General features: G+C 38.6%; 1 pseudogene; it reads right to left on the bottom strand.

Annotated features, from left to right (window-relative positions):
• Window positions 1-425: 425 nt before the first annotated feature.
• LOC122050778 lies at window positions 426-6697 on the bottom strand (annotated as a pseudogene).
• Between the last annotated feature and the right edge of the window lie 578 nt (window positions 6698-7275).

Here is a 7275-nt window from a genome sequence, read left to right on the forward strand (position 1 = left end):
GATATATATTATATGGGCAATATGTGCGGGTGACTGAGCGTGAGCGACGCACGTGTCGCTCAGTATTTGTTGTCGACACGTGTCGTCCATATTATGTTTGATGGAATCAATTGAGAATGGATTATTAAATATTCAGATTAATAATTAAATAAAATAAGATGCAGGTTGACAGTACTTTAATTATTGGCGCGTATATTTTCAAAAATCTTGATAATTGCCTTAAACACATTCATTTTGAGAAATTGGATCAAGTCAACAGCTTCATCGGCCCATTGACTAGCATCGATTAACCCCAATCACAACCAGCCCAATATCAAACTTTTATTCATCACGAAACCAACAACCAACCACCAATAACGACCCACCACGTCATCTCCTAAAAGTAGAAACCCTTCGCCGGCGCCGCTGCAGCGGATGGCCAGCATCTAGCGCCTGCCTCTCAGTCGGATGGCTCCATTCACAACCCGGCAATTGCTCCTAACCTCCCCGCTGTCCCCCGTCAGCACCTTGATGTTCCCCATCTTGATCATCCCCTCTATGAAGTTTTCAAAGAAGACGTTCTGGTCGGCTGCGAAGCGGTTGACGTCGGGGGCGATGGAGGCGCTGGTGCCGGCGGCGCTGAGCAGGTCCTGGTCGGTCGTGAGAAGTCCGTTCAAGTTCTTCAGATTAGTGTAGTACTTGTTGTCAAACTGGTCCGAGGTGTCGAGATCGAAGTTACTGAGCACGCTGCGATTGCCGCAGCTCGGTGAGGTACGTTGTGTTCAACGATGGGTCTGGGTTACCGTTGCTGAAGTTGTAGAGGCGATGTCTAAAGGTGAAGCATTGAGCTCGCCCAAACGTGTGAGCTCCTGTACAAGGTTTAAAATCTAACTGTCCTATTTTTTTCAAACTTAATTTCAGTGAGCTCATACCTGACAACATTGGTGAACTTTTGTTGGAGGATAGTGATACTGTCGAATGGGGAGGGGATGTTTTGAGCGGCGGTGAAATTGGTTGTTCTTCCATCCTTTCTTCCAAGTAGCACCGTCCATGAAGGACCTCCCGACTGTGAAAGTTTTAAATTTAATTTTGATGACGATCGGTATATATTCTAACCAAAAATAATAAAATTCTTTCAACAATATTTCTCCCAAGTGGACTGATATTTCAGCGGCAATTGCTAAAATGTCAGCACAAGACACGACTCCGGGACAACTGCTCTCCACGGCCATTTTGACAGTGTCAATCACCTCAAAACCTCTCGCTGAGTTGCTGTTTGGATGGCCAAACTTTTTGCTCCGGATACCATCGGCATCATCCAACAAAAGTGAGGCTTCGCATCCCTCAAATAAAAATTAATATATAATTAACTGTTAATATTCGCAGCTTGAGCTTCAGCTACGCACGTCAGTGAAGCAGTCGTGGAAGAAAAGATGGCTCAGGCTGGCAAAGATCCGAAGGTTGGAGCGTTGTGCGAGCAGCAGCCACTACAAAAATAATCAGGTTTACCGACGGAATATACCGACGAAATATTATTCCATCGGTAATCTTCGACGGAATCTAATATCCGTAGGTAATCTCTGTCGGAATCTAATTTCTGTCGGTAATCGCCGACAGAAATTAGATTCCGTCACAGTCCTGTTATCTTAATAGTTTCCATTATTTTACTGATGGAAATTTAATTCCATCAAAAAATATTATTGACGGAAGTAAATTTCCGTCGATATTATTTTCCGACGGAATTAAATTTTCATCGATAAAATGACGGAAACTATTTATTATTAGGGGAAAAAACAAGATTATCGACGGAATATAATTTCCGTCGAAGATTAACGACGGAAATTATATTCCGTCGGTAATCCTGAAATAAAATTACACTACAAAAATATCAGGATTACCGACGGAATATAATTTCCATCGGAGATTACTGATGGAAATTATATTCCGTCGGTAATCTCCGACGGAAATTATGTTCCTTCGGTAATCTCCGATGGAAATTAGATTCCGTCGGTAATCGTGAAAATAAAATTAGGGCACTAGCCCTTCTCCTATCGTGCACTTGGTTTTCTCCTCTCCGGCGATTTCGGCGGGATCTCTCCTCTTCGGCAATTCCGGCGCGATCTCTCCTCTTCGGAAATTCCTGTGCGATCTCTCCTCTTCGGCGATTCCGGCGTGATGTCTCCTCTCCGGTGTCGATCTTCGGGTAAGTTCTCTCCTCTCCTCTCCATTTTTCTCCTCTCTGCCAGTCGCTAGCACACGGCTGGCGGCTTTGTTGACAGCTAGCCGCACACTGGTTGTTCTGCTGTCCGCTTGTCGGCGGCTGCTAGCAAGTGGCCGACGGCTGTGCCGGCCAGCTGCTAGCAAGCGGCCGGCAACTGTGCCGAGGGCTTGCAAGCGAACGACAGCTGTGTCAATCGCTTGCAAGCGATCGATGGCTGTGCCGAGCGCTTGCAAGCGAACAACAGCTGTGTCGAGCACTTGCAAGCGACCGGTGGCTGTCCGGCCGCTAGCAAGCGACCGCGTGACTGTATCGACTGATGGCTGTGTTGGCTGTCAGCAAGTGGTCAGTGGCTATGCCGGAAATAGGTTTGATGTAACTGGAAGAGTGAGGATACTACAGTTTAGTGAGTATAAATGTATGTCTAATTTTATGAGATTGTTCTTTAGATGCTTGAGATTTTATTTCTTGGTTGTTAATATTGATTATATAATATTGATTATATAAATGTTAGCCGGAAGAATTTTAATATTGATGTTTGAGATGTTTTAGATTTCATTTCTTGGTTGTTAATATAAATTATGTAATATTTTATTAGATACATATAATGGAAGATGATGTTTTATCCAACTGTATAGTTGTGCCTTCGAGTTCATCTTTCATCCTATTGATGTAGTAAGTATATGTAATAAGCATAACGTTAAATCATGCCACATCACTTGTATTATTTGATAGGATCTTATAGAACATATTTGTTCATAACATCATTCAGGTGTGATCTTGAGAAGACTATCTTTGTGTGAACCAACACATCTTCCCCTATATGGGGGCTTACATGGTAGTTAGATGAGGCTATGCACTTGGTTGTGAATTCTAATTTTTATTACACGGGCTTTGTTCAATTGATATGATATTGTATTGACTCATGAATTTAGTATCAATCAGCTATTGAACCTCAACTTTAAAATCCTTTATGGCCTCGGTTATTTGATTTCATTTAATTTGTTACCACATCTTTTGATGCAGCCAAAATCAAAACTAGGTACTATATCAACATAACATCCAATATAGTTAGCTATAAGTTGACACTATCCTCTAGAACAATTTTAGATTCAAAAGCTACTAAATTATTCTATTAGAAGAAGGATAAGGTGAAGATATTCTTACAAAAAGATGAAGGTGGAACGGAGCGAAAGAGGTACAACATTGAATATGCAACAAATTTTGTAGATGTGATAGCAAAGGGCTCACATCTACAAAATTTGTTGCATATTCAATGTTGTACCTCTTTCACTTCGTTCCACCTTCATCTCTTTGTAAGAATATTTTCATCTTATCCTTCTCCCAACGGAACAATCTAGTAGCTTTTGAATCTAAAATTGTTTCAGAGGATAGTGTTAGCTTATAACTAACTAAAATAAGATCATCAATTTCCAAGACTTCTAAATCATCTGAAGATCCTAGAGTCAGGGCTCGTCCTAGTTCTTCTTCTACAAGAGACTCAAGACCCATCGGACTCTAATTAGGTTTGTGTAACTATAACTTACCTTTTTTTGTTTATCACTTATACAACATGCAAAATATATTTGTTTTATTTTAATATTAATTATAATCTGCTCATCTCTAATTGTATTACATTTTCTCAGGAACAATTCGTCACCATCAGTATATATCCAAAATATGATCTAGGTATCTTTTTTTATTGACATGTCAAATTAGTTAAACATTATATTTTTTTAGTGCATTGCTCTCACTTCCTTTCTTGCATATTTGACGAGTGTCATTGTAATGATTTCTAGAGGAAGTCTTTACCAGTGTTTTGAAGGGATCATCCTTTTGTAAGTAGTTTTTCCTACTTAATTTTAATTATTAACATTCTTCTTTGTTTGTTTGAGTATTTTTGAAAGATCTAATCATGAATAGTTGAGGCATGCATCATTCTTTTTAGGTTGCAGCATTTCATTGTAGTATTACAAAATTATATTTATTATGTTTTGATATTTTAATATGCACATTTCTAAATATTATATTATTATATGTTTCAGGAGTTCCTATTGACATATTGGTCATCATCGTCATCGTCATCATCATCTGCTCATTTCTATTCAGGTATAAAAATTTATTATACATAAATCACTACAAAAATTTTATCTTATTCATAAATCTGATCATATTATATTGCATTTTACTTTCTGCAGGATTTTCTATTGTATGTGGATGTATAATTTGGAGTATTTTCTATCATGGTATGTATTTAAATATCTGATTTTGTAAATTTGGATTTAGATATGGAAATTTGGATCATTTAATTTGTTTGTATAGATGCTATAGTTTATTTATGTTTGTACGAATTGTATGAATTATTAAGATGTATGAAATGTGTTTGTAGGTGTAAAAGTAATTGTTTGTATAAGTTTGTATGGATGACTGTTTGTATGTGCATGTATATATGAAATGCTATCGTATGTGATGATTTAGTGTATATATGGATTCTAAACAGGGTAAAAAATAAATATAAATTTTTTCTCGTATTTTTTTTTTATTTTAACGACGGAATACCGATAGAATACTTATTCCGTCGGTAATTATCGTAATGGTTTACGGACGGAAACAACGTTTCCGTCGGTGTTTATCGATTGAAATAAATGATTCCGTCGGTATTTACAAAATTATTTACTGACGAAAATATAAATTCCGTCGGTAAATACCAATGGAACAACGTTTCCATCGGTAATCACTACCACCGGAAGCACTATTTTCCGACATGATTATCGACAGAAATATAAATTCCGTCGGTAAATTTTACTACGGAAATCCTAATTCCATCGGTATTTACCGACAGAATTTCAATTCTGTCCGTATATTCGTTTCCGACAAATTACCTTCCGACAACTGATTTTCCGTCGTAATTCCGTCACTAAACGACTATACCAACGGAAAATTCCATCGCTAATCCCGTTTTTTTTTTTGTAGTGAGCTGCTCACACATGATGGCAGATACGTTGGGGCATGTGCTCTTGTAGAAGGTCGGGCTCAGCTGAGCCTCGCACTTGTCAAAATGCAAGACGGCTACGAAACTCAACACTACCAACAACACTAAATAATTACCCCGAGAGAAGAAGGAAGCAGAGGAAGAAGCCATGGCTGTAATAGCTGCGAAAGACATAAAATGAAAGGGACAGAGCCAATGTCTTATATAGTTCACAAGCCTTTGTAAGTTCTCACTTGACTTATCATAAAAGCATTTAGGGAGGGGAAAGTCAATGACAGTGAAGATTTGATTTCTTAAACTCCCTTTACACTAATTAATTCGATCCAAGCACAGTGCCTGCACAGGCAAGATCGAATTAACCCTTTACATTAGTGTTTTTTTCCCGTTGCTCAATTGTGGATAGTTTTAGGTGCCGTGCCCAGTTAGAAGACTATTTTATTTTGGGAGCATGAACTGGAAAATTAATTATGGTATGCAGCATTGACCTTTGAACACTGAAAACCCATTAACATATCAACATGAACTCTGCTTGAGTCAATTGTGTTTTGAGTAGGTGGAAGAATAATACTATTCTCATCCGTCGATATTTACAAAATTATATACTGACGGAAATATAAATTCCGTCGGTAAATATCAACGGAACAATGTTTCCGTCGGTAATCACTACCATCGGATGCACTATTTTTCGTCATGATTTACCGACGGAAATATAAATTCCATCGATAAATTTTACTACGGAAATCCTAATTCCGTTGGTATATACCGACAGAATTTCAATTCTGTCAGTATATTCGTTTCCGACAAATTACCTTCCGACAACTGATTTTCCGTCATAAGTCTGTCACTAAATGACTATATCGACGGAAATACGACGAAAAATTCCATCGGTAATCCCGTTTTTTTTGTAGTGAGCTGCTCGCACACGATGTCGGATACGTTGGGGCACGTGCTCTTGTAGAAGGTCGGACTCAGCTGAGCCTTGCACTTGTCAAAATGCAGGATGGCTACGAAGCTAAACACTACCAATAACACTAATGAATTACCCCGAGAGAAGAAGGAAGCAGAGGAAGAAGTCATGGCTGTAATAGCTGCGAAAGACATGAAATGAAAGGGACAGAGCCAATGACTTATATAGTTCACAAGCCTTTGTAAGTTCTCACTTGACTTTTCATAAAAGCATTTAGGGAGGGGAAAGCCAATGATAGTGAAGATTCGATTCCTTAAACTCCCTTTACACTGATTAATTTGATCCAAGCACAGTGCCTGCATAGGCAGGATCGAATTAACCCTTTACATTAGTGTTTTTTCCCGTAGCTCATTTGTGGATAGTTTTAGGTGCCGTGCCCAGTTAGAAGACTATTTTATTTTGGGAACATGAACTGGAAAATTAATTATGATATGCAACACTAACCTTTGAACTCTGAAAACCCATTAACATATAAACATGAACTCTGCTCTGAGTCAATTGTTGTCTGAGTAGGTGGAAGAATAATACTATTATGATCCATCGGTATTTACAAAATTATTTACTGACGGAAATATAAATTTCGTCGGTAAATACCAACGGAACAACGTTTTCGTCGATAATCACTACCACCGGAAGCACTATTTTCTGGCATGATTTACCGACGGAAATATAAATTCCGTCGGTAAATTTTACTACGGAAATCCTAATTCCGTCGATATTTATCGACAGAATTTCAATTCCATCTGTATTTACCGATAGAATTTCAATTCCATCGGTATATTCATTTCCGACAAATTACCTTCCGACAATTGTTTTTCCGTCGTAATTCCGTCACTAAACGACTATACCGACGGAATTACGATGGAAAATTCCATCGGTAATCCCCTTTTTTTTTGTAGTGAGCTATTCACACACGATGGCGAATACGTTGGGGCACGTGATCTTGTAGAAGGTCGGGCTCAGCTGAGCCTCGCACTTGTCAAAATGCAAGACGGCTACGAAGCTCAACACTACCAACAACACTAATGAATTACCGTGAGGGAAGAAGGAAGTAGAGGAAGAAGCCATGGCTGTAATAGCTGCGAAAGACATGAAATGAAAGGGACAAAGCCAATGACT

The sequence above is a fragment of the Zingiber officinale genome, chromosome 3A, assembly GCF_018446385.1.
Source record: "Zingiber officinale cultivar Zhangliang chromosome 3A, Zo_v1.1, whole genome shotgun sequence".
NCBI classification, from domain to species: Eukaryota; Viridiplantae; Streptophyta; class Magnoliopsida; order Zingiberales; family Zingiberaceae; genus Zingiber; species Zingiber officinale.